Genomic DNA, 13,062 nt, shown 5'->3' with positions numbered 1-13,062 from the left:
ACAACATAGGTTGTTGCCACTTTGTATTTGGCATTAACAGGCCCATTTGGGTTAAGGCAATGGCATCTCCCAGAAGAACACCAAAATTTTAATCAGTATACATTCACTGCCAGAACTCTGGTGACTAATGGCACTGATCTCCAATATGCAAAACAACAGAATGGCTTGTGATGTACCTGTGAGCTGAGTGAGCCATAACATTCATATATGCTTGCACTTAAATTGAAACATCCTTATCATTCTGTTGAAAGTTATTTGTTCTGAGGGTAGTGCAGTGGTGCTGCTCATTAAGACATGCTCAATGAAACACAACCCACAGGAAACATTAGGATATCATCAGCAGAGCAGTAGTTTTACGGTTTTCCATGCTGCCTGTTCAGAACAATATAATAACAGTTAATAAAAAGCACACGTGTAGCCAATATGAAATACACAAGCAATTTTAGTTATTGCACATCAGGCCATTTACAACAAAACTTTCACCAAACAGAATGCAGGTACGATATTGGTAGCACGAGGCATTCCATAGTACATTATGCTTTGTAATATCTGGGAATCTCTCATCTCAGCAACACAAAATTTTTCCCTTACACTGTTTAATTGTGGTGGAATTGGAAGTTGCCTCTTCAAATATGTACCTTTCCTGTGTTACTACAGAATAATTGCCATTAACATTTTTAAGCAATTAAGCTTGCAAGACTCTTGTATGTCTTGCTTGGTTCCCTGGAATTACTGTAACAAGGCTACTTAGTGGTGTTTTTGAAATATCCTTTATTTTTTTGTAAAAACTCCCTTAAATTAGTTTCATTGCCAAATAATTTTGTATCCTGTGAATAAACCATTTATAAATGAAACTGTGCTGGTCAAATTTAACAGTTACGAGTTCAGGTCATGCCAAAATGAACAATTCTGGCCAGAGTGGTTGGGGGGGGGGGGGGGGGGAGGGAGAGAAGGAGAGAGAGAGAGAGAGAGAGAGAGAGAGAGAGAGAGAGAGAGAGAGAGAGAGAGAGAGAGAGAGAGAGAGTTTTCTTTTCTTTTCTGGAGAAGGCTTTGGCTGAAGCTCCATGTGTAACACTCTTTCCGAAATAAAAAGTGCTTTGTTTCCTACAGAGAATTTCATGTTTCTGAAGTGATTGCACTGGGAAAGCAAGGTACTCGTTTGTGTGCATTTTGTCAAGTCGTAGTCGATATTGAAATCAGACAAAGCAAGAAACAGCATAGCGCTAGGATGGAAAATATTTTATATGTGCCTGATACAAGTGCTCTTAACCACATCAACATATAACAGACTATATAATAAGTACACAATTGCATTTGACTTTAAAAGTGTTAGGATTCGGGAAAAAGCCAGTGGTGAGATTGTAGTGGTAGGCTACTTGGAAAGTAGGCTGTACATGTTGTGTATGCATGCTGTCAGACCAGAAAAGAGTAATCCAGTTAGCTTAATGACACACACTAACACTCCAAGTGCACCACAAAAGATTCGGAAATCAAAATATAAAATACATCAAAACTGAAGAAACTTATCAATGCACAGGGTCCATTCAATAAATAACTCGTAAAGTTGTATAAAAAATATAAAACTTCAACAAAGCTTGTGATTCTTTGTTATTTTTTTGGTGGTGTCCAAGAACTTATCAGGAAGGCTTGGCACACCTACCTCACAAACAGGATGCTACACATAAATGAAACAAAATGGCAGCACCATAGCAGGTTTGCACCAATGCGGAGCAGCGAAATGTCATTAGATTTCTTTTAGCTGAAAGGTTGAAACCAACTGAAATTCATTTATGGCAGTGCAATATTGTGAAAGTTTTTGAGATGAACACAGGTGTACGAGTGGATACGTTAGGTTCAACTGTGGTGCAACAAGTGTTGAGGATTTGCCACTCTCCAGGGCACACTGTCTGTACAGTCACCGACTAATGTTGTGAGAGCTGATGAGCTGATACAGGACAACAGGCATATTACATTGAGTGATACTGCAGCAACGATGAACACTGGTGTTGGACCAGCCCAGCATATTGTTTCATGACATACTGATGTTTGTGCCACAAAAGTTGACCTCAGGAATGAAAGAAAGGTGCACAGAGGCGTGCAGGGAGCTTTTGAAAAATTACAAGGCTGAAGGGGAGGCATTTCTTCACTATACTTAAGAGGAGATGAAAACTGGACGATTTTTTATGAACCTGAACGAAAGCAAGCTTCAACTGAGTGGAGAAATTCTTCATCTCCAAGTTCTGGCAGTAATTGTGTGTGTGTGTGTGTGTGTGTGTGTGTGTGTGTGTGTGTGTGTGTGTGTGTGTGTCCGAACGCAAATTGGTCAAGTACTTTTTGAGATTTTTGGTAGCAACGATTTCCCTTTATGTATTACACATACACTTATATATTAAAAATATGTCTGTCCATATGTTCATTGAGTACTGCCTAAAGCAAATTGGCCAAGAAATTTCAAGATTTTTGGTAATAATGTTTACCCTTTACATGCCACATATTTATTTACATATAAAAACAAGCACATATTCAATTGCAACACTGGGCAATCATTGAAGAACTTTTGTAGATTTATGATTTTGAACACACATACATTTATATTTTTATTTATATAGATGTAAATGTGTGTTTGGACAGAATTGTAAATCTCTTAAAGTTCTTCAGCAATTCCTTCAAAATTTTGACAGTACATTAGAATACATGTGTTTTTACACACCAACTGGAGTGCCATATGGTATATAGACATTTACATTGTATATAGCATTACTTAATACGAATATAATAAATTAGGTTCTGCATAACTCAGCAGCATTTTTGTTTTTGCATGCCAGTATTCTGGTTGCTATGGGTTTACGTACTGACTGTAATTTTTATCTGTAGTTAATTGCTGCTATTTAAGTTTACATACTGTCATTTGGAGACAGTAAGTGGAGCTGTGGATGCTAGAAAATCGAGTGCCAAGTGGAGGAATCAGAATATTTCTGTAATATTTTTCTGTTTGAGTTCAATACAGAGGTTACAACAGCGGAAAGGGCCAGAACCATTTGTGCCGTGCATAGGACCAATAGCATTAGACAGAGCATGGCAAGAAAATGGTTTTCTTGTTTTAAGGTGAATATTTTTGACACTGGTGACTATGTTCAGGGACACCTTTGGGGTTTGACACAGATCATTTAAACATATTAGGCCATAATGTCCCACGTCAGTATACTCGAGAACTAGTCTTTCCAACACTGTGCAACATTTGCATGCAATGGGAAAGTTCAATAATCAAGTGTATGGATACCGCAGTAGTCTAACATGACATTTCTTAGGCCCTTTGAGAAATTGAAGATATTCATATGAATATGGAGAGGAACACTATTATTCTATGTTAACTGAGCCAAAGTGATGCAGAACATTGTCACTAGGTTTCTGTGTATGCAGGGCCAAGAATATATGCAGAAGTGCACCTCTCATGGGCAAGAGTGGTGAACGGAAGTCATCACTTGCTGTGGTGGACGAGTTACTCCATGCAGCTGCTGATGGAAGGTGTTAATACCAAAGAACCTGTATTAGCAATGAAACTTATGTAAAATGTAATGTATCTGGCTTACTCTATGGTATATGGACCACGCAGGAGGAGGAGGAGGAGGAGGAGGAGGAGGAGGAGGAGCCTGGAGTTCAATGTAAAGGACATCGTATGAATGGTAAATTTAACAATATATGGTTCAAATCATGGAACTCTGGTTATGAATGCTTTACTATGTTTGAGGTATGAATGCTTTAATTGTTTGAAGTGAGTAATGGGCTCCTTTTTCAGCTAAATCACAAAATCTTCAGGGAAGAGGATCTGAGCAGGGTGAAGAAGATTATTATCTGGGTCTGAATAGCATGACCAGCTATACAATACAAATTTATACAGAACCGTAGTATCCAGAATATATTAGAAAATAAATGGAATCTATCAAAAGTTATATGCTATATCAGGAGGACATATGTAGCTGATAGGTGCAATGTCTCCCTATAAGCACTAAGCATACAACGTATGTTGAACATTATGTCTAGGAGCGAGTGAAGGCAAAAAAGACAGACAAAAAAGCTAATAAGAAGAACATTTCGAGAAAAATAGCAAGAAATATTGCAGAAATGCGCATTTTCAGGGGCAACGAAAGTAAACATTTGCAGAGCAACAAAGCTTATAGCAGAGCTTGTTATTCAGTATCATTAAAGAAATTGTTGACATACGAAGGTTGACAAAAATAACTATTTCCACTGCTACAATTTTTTTAATTAAAAAAACAAAGAGGAAGATTTGATGAGTTTATAGCAGCCTAAGGACTTCACGTCAGCTGATCCAGAAGACACACTGTCTACAATGTCATGCAGTCATGAGTCACCTTTGGGAGAAGATAGGTGAAGGAAGCGATTAGGCATGGGAGGTCTCTGTTTCAGTAAAGGTTGGGAAGGTAATTATAGTCTGTGGACATCTGCGTGAGACCCTCTGTATGTTTCGAGAGGGCCTGCTCGTCACTACAGATGTGATGGTCACAGGTGACTTAGCTGTTTGGAAGGGACATCTTGCTAACAGACAGATGGCACCTGTCAAAGTGGAAGTATTGCTGGCAGGTTTGATACGGATGGGGCCTAGCTCCCCATGGCCATTGTATCTGTAGTGTCTACTGGTCCCTCTTTAAATATACCAACGGTCGCAGACGGGCCTTCACAGACCGTAATTAGTCTATCTTTATGTAGATGGTTGCAGGACCTCAGCTGCTCAATATAAAATGTTAAATAAAAACGCCTTTCAGACATCTAAATTTCCATTTGTAACATTTTTTTATTTATTTTGACCATCGCTTGCGGAATCGGAAAGTGACAATCTAAAGGATTGTTGTGTCAAAAATCTAGATACCACTTACTGAAACCTGGCCATTACTTTGACTGGACCAAATGTTGGATTCTTCCTACATCAGTCAATCAATAACAGTCATATTTTCCTTTGCCTTCCTCAGCTTAAGGGCTATTTGACACAGAGGTGCCTGAAGATGGTGTACTGTGCTCTGAAACTGGTTGCTCTAATAAAATAACAACCGGAAAGTTAAATGGCAGAAATGTGTTTTGATTCAACATTTTGTACAGAAACCACCTTCCATGTTTTATCTTTCAAGTCATCAACCAGCCCTTTAAGTTTAAGTGACCAGTGAAAGAGGAGTATTCCCCTCAACTCAGCACACTACAAACAGGTGGAACAACTGAATCACATTCACCCCCATGGTTGTGACTACTTATTGTAGTGCCATGAAATGAGGAATGCCCTACACACTGTCCTCCCCATCCCTCCCACTGTGGTATTGGGCTGGCCACCGAATCTAGACAATACCCTCACCCATCACTACACAACCCCTGCTCCCAACCTGTTGCCTCATTGCTCATATCCCTGTAATAGACCTAGATGCAATGCCTGCCCCATACATCCTTCCACCACTACCTACTCCAGTCTTGTCACCAGCATCATTGATCCCATCAAAGACAGGGCTGCCTGCAAACCAGTCATGTGATCTAGAATAGGGTGTATATGTGGACACTTTCTCCCGGATGACATTACATTTTCCCTTATCAATCCTTTCAATGGGAAAAAGACACGATTTGGAAACATCTTTGATGTGCAGCTACATGTACGCTGCGTACATGTGGGGGGCGAGGGGGGAGAGGGGCGAGGGGGGAGAGGGGCGAGGGGGGAGAGGGGCGAGGGGGGAGAGGGGCGAGGGGGGAGAGGGGCGAGGGGGGAGAGGGGCGAGGGGGGAGAGGGCGAGGGGGGAGAGGGCGAGGGGGGAGAGGGCGAGGGGGGAGAGGGCGAGGGGGGAGAGGGCGAGGGGGGAGAGGGCGAGGGGGGAGAGGGCGAGGGGGGAGAGGGCGAGGGGGGAGAGGGCGAGGGGGGAGAGGGCGAGGGGGGAGAGGGCGAGGGGGGAGAGGGCGAGGGGGGAGAGGGGCGAGGGGGCGAGGGGGGAGAGAGGCGAGGGGGGAGGGGGGCGAGGGGGGAGGGGGGCGAGGGGGGAGGGGGGCGAGGGGGGAGAGAGGCGAGGGGGGCGAGGGGGGAGAGAGGCGAGGGGGGCGAGGGGGGAGAGAGGCGAGGGGGGCGAGGGGGGAGAGAGGCGAGGGGGGCGAGGGGGGAGAGAGGCGAGGGGGGCGAGGGGGGGAGAGAGGCGAGGGGGGCGAGGGGGGAGAGAGGCGAGGGGGGCGAGGGGGGAGAGAGGCGAGGGGGGCGAGGGGGGAGAGAGGCGAGGGGGCGAGGGGGGAGAGAGGCGAGGGGGCGAGGGGGGAGAGAGGCGAGGGGGCGAGGGGGGAGAGAGGCGAGGGGGCGAGGGGGGAGAGAGGCGAGGGGGCGGAGAGGCGAGGGGGCGAGGGGGCAGAGAGGCGAGGGGGGAGAGAGGCGAGGGGGGAGAGAGGCGAGGGGGGAGAGAGGCGAGGGGGGAGAGAGGCGAGGGGGGAGAGAGGCGAGGGGGGAGAGAGGCGAGGGGGGAGAGAGGCGAGGGGGGAGAGAGGCGAGGGGGGAGAGAGGCGAGGGGGGAGAGAGGCGAGGGGGGAGAGAGGCGAGGGGGGAGAGAGGCGAGGGGGGAGAGAGGCGAGGGGGGAGAGAGGCGAGGGGGGAGAGAGGCGAGGGGGGAGAGAGGCGAGGGGGGAGAGAGGCGAGGGGGGAGAGAGGCGAGGGGGGAGAGAGGCGAGGGGGGAGAGAGGCGAGGGGGGAGAGAGGCGAGGGGGGAGAGAGGCGAGGGGGGAGAGAGGCGAGGGGGGAGAGAGGCGAGGGGGGAGAGAGGCGAGGGGGGAGAGAGGCGAGGGGGGAGAGAGGCGAGGGGGGAGAGAGGCGAGGGGGGAGAGAGGCGAGGGGGGAGAGAGGCGAGGGGGGAGAGAGGCGAGGGGGGAGAGAGGCGAGGGGGGAGAGAGGCGAGGGGGGAGAGAGGCGAGGGGGGAGAGAGGCGAGGGGGGAGAGAGGCGAGGGGGGAGAGAGGCGAGGGGGGAGAGAGGCGAGGGGGGAGAGAGGCGAGGGGGGAGAGAGGCGAGGGGGGAGAGAGGCGAGGGGGGAGAGAGGCGAGGGGGGAGAGAGGCGAGGGGGGAGAGAGGCGAGGGGGGAGAGAGGCGAGGGGGGAGAGAGGCGAGGGGGGAGAGAGGCGAGGGGGGAGAGAGGCGAGGGGGGAGAGAGGCGAGGGGGGAGAGAGGCGAGGGGGGAGAGAGGCGAGGGGGGAGAGAGGCGAGGGGGGAGAGAGGCGAGGGGGGAGAGAGGCGAGGGGGGAGAGAGGCGAGGGGGGAGAGAGGCGAGGGGGGAGAGAGGCGAGGGGGGAGAGAGGCGAGGGGGGAGAGAGGCGAGGGGGGAGAGAGGCGAGGGGGGAGAGAGGCGAGGGGGGAGAGAGGCGAGGGGGGAGAGAGGCGAGGGGGGAGAGAGGCGAGGGGGGAGAGAGGCGAGGGGGGAGAGAGGCGAGGGGGGAGAGAGGCGAGGGGGGAGAGAGGGGGAGGGGATACATACTGACAATGATATGGGCCTGTAATTTAGTGGATTATTTCTACTAACTTTTTTGACTATTTGTATGACTTGTGCAACTTCACAGAATTTGGGTATGGATCTTTCATGGATTGGTTGGTTTTCCGGAAGGAGACCAGACAGCAAGGTCATCGGACTCCCCAGGTTAGGGAAGGACGGGGAAGGAAGTTGGCCGTGCCCTTTGAAAGGAACCATCCCGGCATTTGCCTGGAGCGATTTAGGGAAATCACGGAAAACCTAAATCAGGATGGCCGGACGCGGGATTGAACCGTCGTCCTCCCGAATGCAAGTCCAGTGTCTAACCACTGCGCCACCATGCTCGGTTCTTTCATGGAGCGAACAGTTGTATACAACTCTTAAGTATGGAGCTACTGCATCAGCATATTCTGAAAGGTACCTAACTGATACACAGTCTGGACTAGAAGACTCTGAGAATATCTGCTTCGAAGTTACTCATGGTGGCACCTGTTCTTGGCTCTAATTCTGGAATATTTACTTTGTCTTCTTTGGTGAAGGAATTTTAAAAGACTGTTTTTAGTAACTTCACCTTTGCAGCATTGTAGTCAATAGTATTTGCATTGCTATCCTGCAGAGAAGGCATTGACTGTGTCTTGCCACTAGCCTACCTTACATACGACAAGAATCTCTATGGATTTTCTGCTAAGTTCCAAGATAAAAGTTCCTTTGTGGAAACTATCATAAGCATCTCACACTGATGTCCTCGCCAAATTTTAAGCTTCTGTAAATGATCACCAATATTTAAGATTTTGTATTCGTTTAAACTTGGCGTGGTTTTTTCATTGTTTCTGCAACAGTGTTGTCACCCATTTTGAGTGTCAAAGGGAATCTGCTCAGGTGTTTGTTTATTTATTTATTTATTTATTTATTTATTTGGTGTAAATCTCTCAATTACTTTTGATATTATTTCTTTGAATTCAAGCCACATCTGGTCTACACTTACATTGTTAATCTGTGATGAGTGGAGATTGTCTCTCAAAAAGACATCAAGTGAATTTTTATCTGAATAGGTACATTTTTCGTTTATTTTGGACGATTTAGGCATAATAATATTATTCAATCTCACTACGACAACCTTGTGTTCACTAATCCCTGTATCCATTTTGATGCTCATTATTAGCTCAGGATTATTTGTTGCTAAGAGGTAAAATGTGTTTTCACAACAGTTTACTATTTGCAGGGCTCATGAATTAACTGCTTGAAATAATTTTCAGAGAATGCATTTAGCACAATTGTGGATGATGTTTTATGTTTCTTTAACTTTCAGCAAATGTATCATCTGAGTTTCGAGGAAGATAAAGGGATAGCATTACTACTTTATTATGGTAGTCAAGAATGACCTCTAGACATGCTAACTCAGAGAAACTTGCTACTTGAATTTTGCGACAAGGTAAACCATTTCTATCAGCAACACACACGCCACAGCTAACTGTGTTTGGCCTATCCTTTCAGAACACTTTTAGATTCTTTGCAAATATTTTGGCATAACTTATTTCTGGCTTTAGCCAGTTTTCAGTGCGTATAACGATTTGAGCAGCAGTGCTTTGTATTAGCACTTGGAGCTCTGGTACTTTTCCAACACAGCTACGACAATTTACAACTGTTATACCGATGATTCCTGTATCTACGTTCTTCCTATATTTGACCTGCAGCCTTTGAGAATGAAACCCTTTTTGTATTTCCCCCAGGCCCACTTACATAAAAAAAAAAAAAAAAAAACGACCCAGTCCACACCATACAGCCCCTGCTACACACATAGCCACCTCCTGCATGTAGTGGATCACAGTTACATATGGTAAAAATGGGATGTGATAGAAATAGACAGAAGTATACATAAAATACAAGGAAGAGGCCGAACAAAGTAGACTGCAAAGTGACCAGGAAGTCAGAAATGTCTGGTGGATAATATATTACAAGGAAGGCCACACAATAGTGATTCCTGAAGGGAAACACTACTTGAGTGCTCATTATTTGGGAAATGGGCAAATACCACATCCCTTATTAAGGTAAGGTGTGGAGTTGTGCTGGGTATGTTATTACCTTATATGGAACCCTTACCAGGTTCAGGTGAACCTGTAGAAGGGATGGCTACAACCAAATATTTGTTAAGGAATGAAGGAGGTACAAGGGGACATCACACAGTATTTTGAGTAAATATGGGAAAGAGTGCTGGTTTCTTTAAAGATGGAAAAAACAGTAAGTTTAAACAAAATGAAAGGGCAAATGTGTGAAATAAGGTGAAGCTACTTCTAAAAAATGAAAAAGAAAAATAATAAAGAATTTCTGACTGACTTGTTCTCAGCTTCATTAGTGGAATACTATCATGTTGTGAGGTTTTATTCTTATAGTAAGACACTATAAGATAATCTTAAAAGGAGTCCTAACATTCAAGCACATTCCAGAGTTTTAGATATAAGTAATAAGGTGAAAATGATACGTACTTGTTAGAAATGTAATGACAAGAAATGATGTAAAATTGTATAATGAAGAACCCCAGAAAAAAAACAGGATTCTTGAGTAACAACTTTAAAAAGTAGAAGTAATTTATTTAACAATGATTGATAGCAAAAATCTAGAGCCCACTGAACTATATTGGAAGGATAGATTTGAACTAATAAAAACAATTAAGTGTATATTAGAATATATGCAATTTCTTTATACAGTAAATCAAACAACACTCCAGGTGGGAATATCAACAATGTAGGAAAAGATAGATTGCTACTTACCATGAAGAAGATGTGTCAAGTTGCCAGTCATGATTAAAAGACATGCACGTATAATCTGGAGAGGGTGGGGAAGGGGAAGGGACAGTAGTGCGCAGATGGGGGGAGAGAGAGAGAGAGAGAGAGAGAGAGAGAGAGAGAGAGAGAGATATGAGTGCTGTCTGGTGGAGTGTGCATCGACTAGACTGCCAACAAGTGCAGTGTCAGGAGGTTGTGGGGCAGGGAGGTGGGGAAAAAAGGAACAAATAAGAGAGAAGTAGAGAAAGAGATGGGGATGTGTTGGTAGAGGACTGCAAATAAACAGGGCAGTGGACTAGAATGGGGTGAAGACAATAGGACAAGAGTAGGTGGCAACTGTTGGGTGGAGAGTGTGGGGATCCCATATGCGCAGTTCAGAAAAGCTGATGGTGGAGGGAAAGATCCAGATGACTCTGGTACTGAAGCGGCCATTGAAATGAAGTGAGTTATGTTCAGCTGCATATTGTGCCACACAGTGGTCTATTTTGCTCTTGGCTACAGTTTGGCAGTGGCCATTCATCAGGATGGACAGCTGGTCGGTAGTCATACCAATATAAAAATCTGTGCATTGATTGCAGAAGAGCTAGTAAATAACGTGGCTGCTTTCACAGGTGGCCCGGCCCCTGATGGGGTAGGGTGAACTTGTGACAGGACTGGAATAGGAAGTGCTGGGTGGGTGGATTGGGCAGGTTTCCCACCTGGGTCTTCCACAGGGAAATGATCTTTGTGGCACAAGGGTTTTGGATTCGGAGCAGTGTAGGGATGGACTAGGATGCTGTGGAGGTTGGGTGGGCAACAGAACATCACTTTATACGGGGTGGGAAGTATCTCAGGTAGGATTTCCTCATTTCAGGGGGTGATAATAGGTAATCAAAATCCAGATGAAGGATGTGGTTCTGGTTCTCTTGTTCCAGTCCAGCGTGGTACTGGGTGACAAAGGGGACACTCCTTTGTGGCTGGTTTTTGAGGGTGATGGGAGGATTGGGGTTGTGAGGGGAAATGCCACAGGAGATCTGTTTGCAGACTAGGTCTGGATGATAATGCCTGCCTGTGAAGGTCTTGATGAGATCCTCAGCAAGGTAGTTTTTGTCAGTGCAGATATGCTGTCCCCAGGCAGCCAGGCTATATGAGAGAGATTTTTTTTTTGTGTGAAAGGGGTGACAGCTGTCAAAATTCAGGTAGTTTTGGTTGTTGGCCAGTTTAACATGGACAGAGGTGCAGATGGAGCCATCAGAGAGGAGGTGGTCAACATCTCAGAAAGTGGCACGCTGGGTTGAGGAGGACCATGTGAAATGGATGGGAGAGAAGGTGTTAAGGAATGAAGGAATGAAAGGGTGCCTTGGCCCTGGGTCCATATCATGGAGAGATTGTCAATGAACATAACCATGACTAGAGGTTTGGTGTTTTGAGAGGTTAGGAAGATCTCCTCTAGATGGCTCATGCAAAGGTTGCCATAGGAGCTTGGCATGTGTGTGCCGATGTCTGTGCCGCATATTTGTTTATATACCTCCCCTTCAAATGAGAAGTAGTTGTGGGTTAGGATGAAGTCAGTAAGGTGTATGAGGAACAAGGTAGTACGTTTGGAGGATGAAGGACATTGGGAAAGGTAGTGTTCAATAACAGTAAGACAATGGGCATGAGGGAATGTCGGTGTATAGTGAGGTGGTGTCAAAAATGACAAGTAGGGATCCAGGAGAAAAGTGATTGGTGTCTTTGATGTGGGAGGCTAGATTATGTGCAATTGATTCAACACGTCGGTCAATGAGTGCCGAAATTCCTGCAGTGGGGCACAATAACCAGCCACAATTGGGCACCCAGGATTGTTGGGTTTGTGGATATTGGGCAGCATGTAGAAGGTGGGTACGGAGGGTATCATAAGGATGATGAGGAAAGGGATTCACGGGAGCTGTTCTGGGAAGGGCCTAAGGCTTTAAGCAGGTATTGGAGTTTGTTGGAGCTCTGGGATGGGGTCACTCAGGAAAAGTTGGAGAATTCAGACAATTGGTGGAGGTTTTTTGCCAGGAATTCACTGAGATTCACCTTACTAACTTTATCCTAACCCACAACTACTACTCATTTGCAGGTGAAATGGGACTATCTTCCCATTCCTATCCAAAATTCTTTCCTCATGTCAACATTCTCTGAAGTGATCATTTTAGCTCGAATTTTTAACTTTCTAGACTTTATACTGTTATGGCTACACCCAACACCATTAGTAAACTGCCCTTTAAAAAATTAGTACAAATGAGTTTACTATCTCAGATTAAATTTCACATTAATATATCAACCAAGGGGAGTAAGCCGTTCGTTAACAATCCAAATTTGAAATTTAGTGATATGAACTGTGCAGTTATATTGCAACACAAATTCTTGAAAATTCTTCCCCATTTCAGAAAATCTACAATATTTATTTGTTATTATTATTTTAAATAATAGCTCCACTTAAGAGCTATCCTAGACACCAATAACAATATCTTATTCAAAGTAATTTGTTCATAATTAACTAAAATGTAATTTAAATTGTTGTACTATAAAATTTATAGAAATTTTGTATGAAATTAAGCGAACTCTTCCAAATTGTAGATCAAAACATGTAGGGCAATATGTGGCCCATTTTTTGGTGAAAGAAACTGAAATCATTTAATGACTTAATTGTTGGTTTATAAGTCTTACATTTAACTATGTCTTCAATTATTTTGTTTTATATAAAAGGAAGTGATGCATGAGCTGTGAAGGGCATGGGCAGAGTCAGTAAGGGTGTAGTGGTCTATGTAAGGGACAGTCAGTGAGAGA

General features: G+C 45.0%; 1 protein-coding gene across 1 annotated transcript in view; it reads right to left on the bottom strand.

Moving 5' to 3' along the window:
- Positions 1-13,062, bottom strand: part of LOC126284034 (protein son of sevenless) — a 183,328-nt gene that overhangs the window by 7,777 nt on the left and 162,489 nt on the right. The gene's annotated exons all lie outside the window — the stretch shown is intronic.

This window comes from Schistocerca gregaria, chromosome 8, assembly GCF_023897955.1.
Source record: "Schistocerca gregaria isolate iqSchGreg1 chromosome 8, iqSchGreg1.2, whole genome shotgun sequence".
Taxonomy (NCBI): domain Eukaryota; kingdom Metazoa; phylum Arthropoda; class Insecta; order Orthoptera; family Acrididae; genus Schistocerca; species Schistocerca gregaria.
The sequence above is the reverse complement of the archived record's forward strand: the minus strand, read 5'-3'. Positions and strand labels throughout refer to the sequence as shown.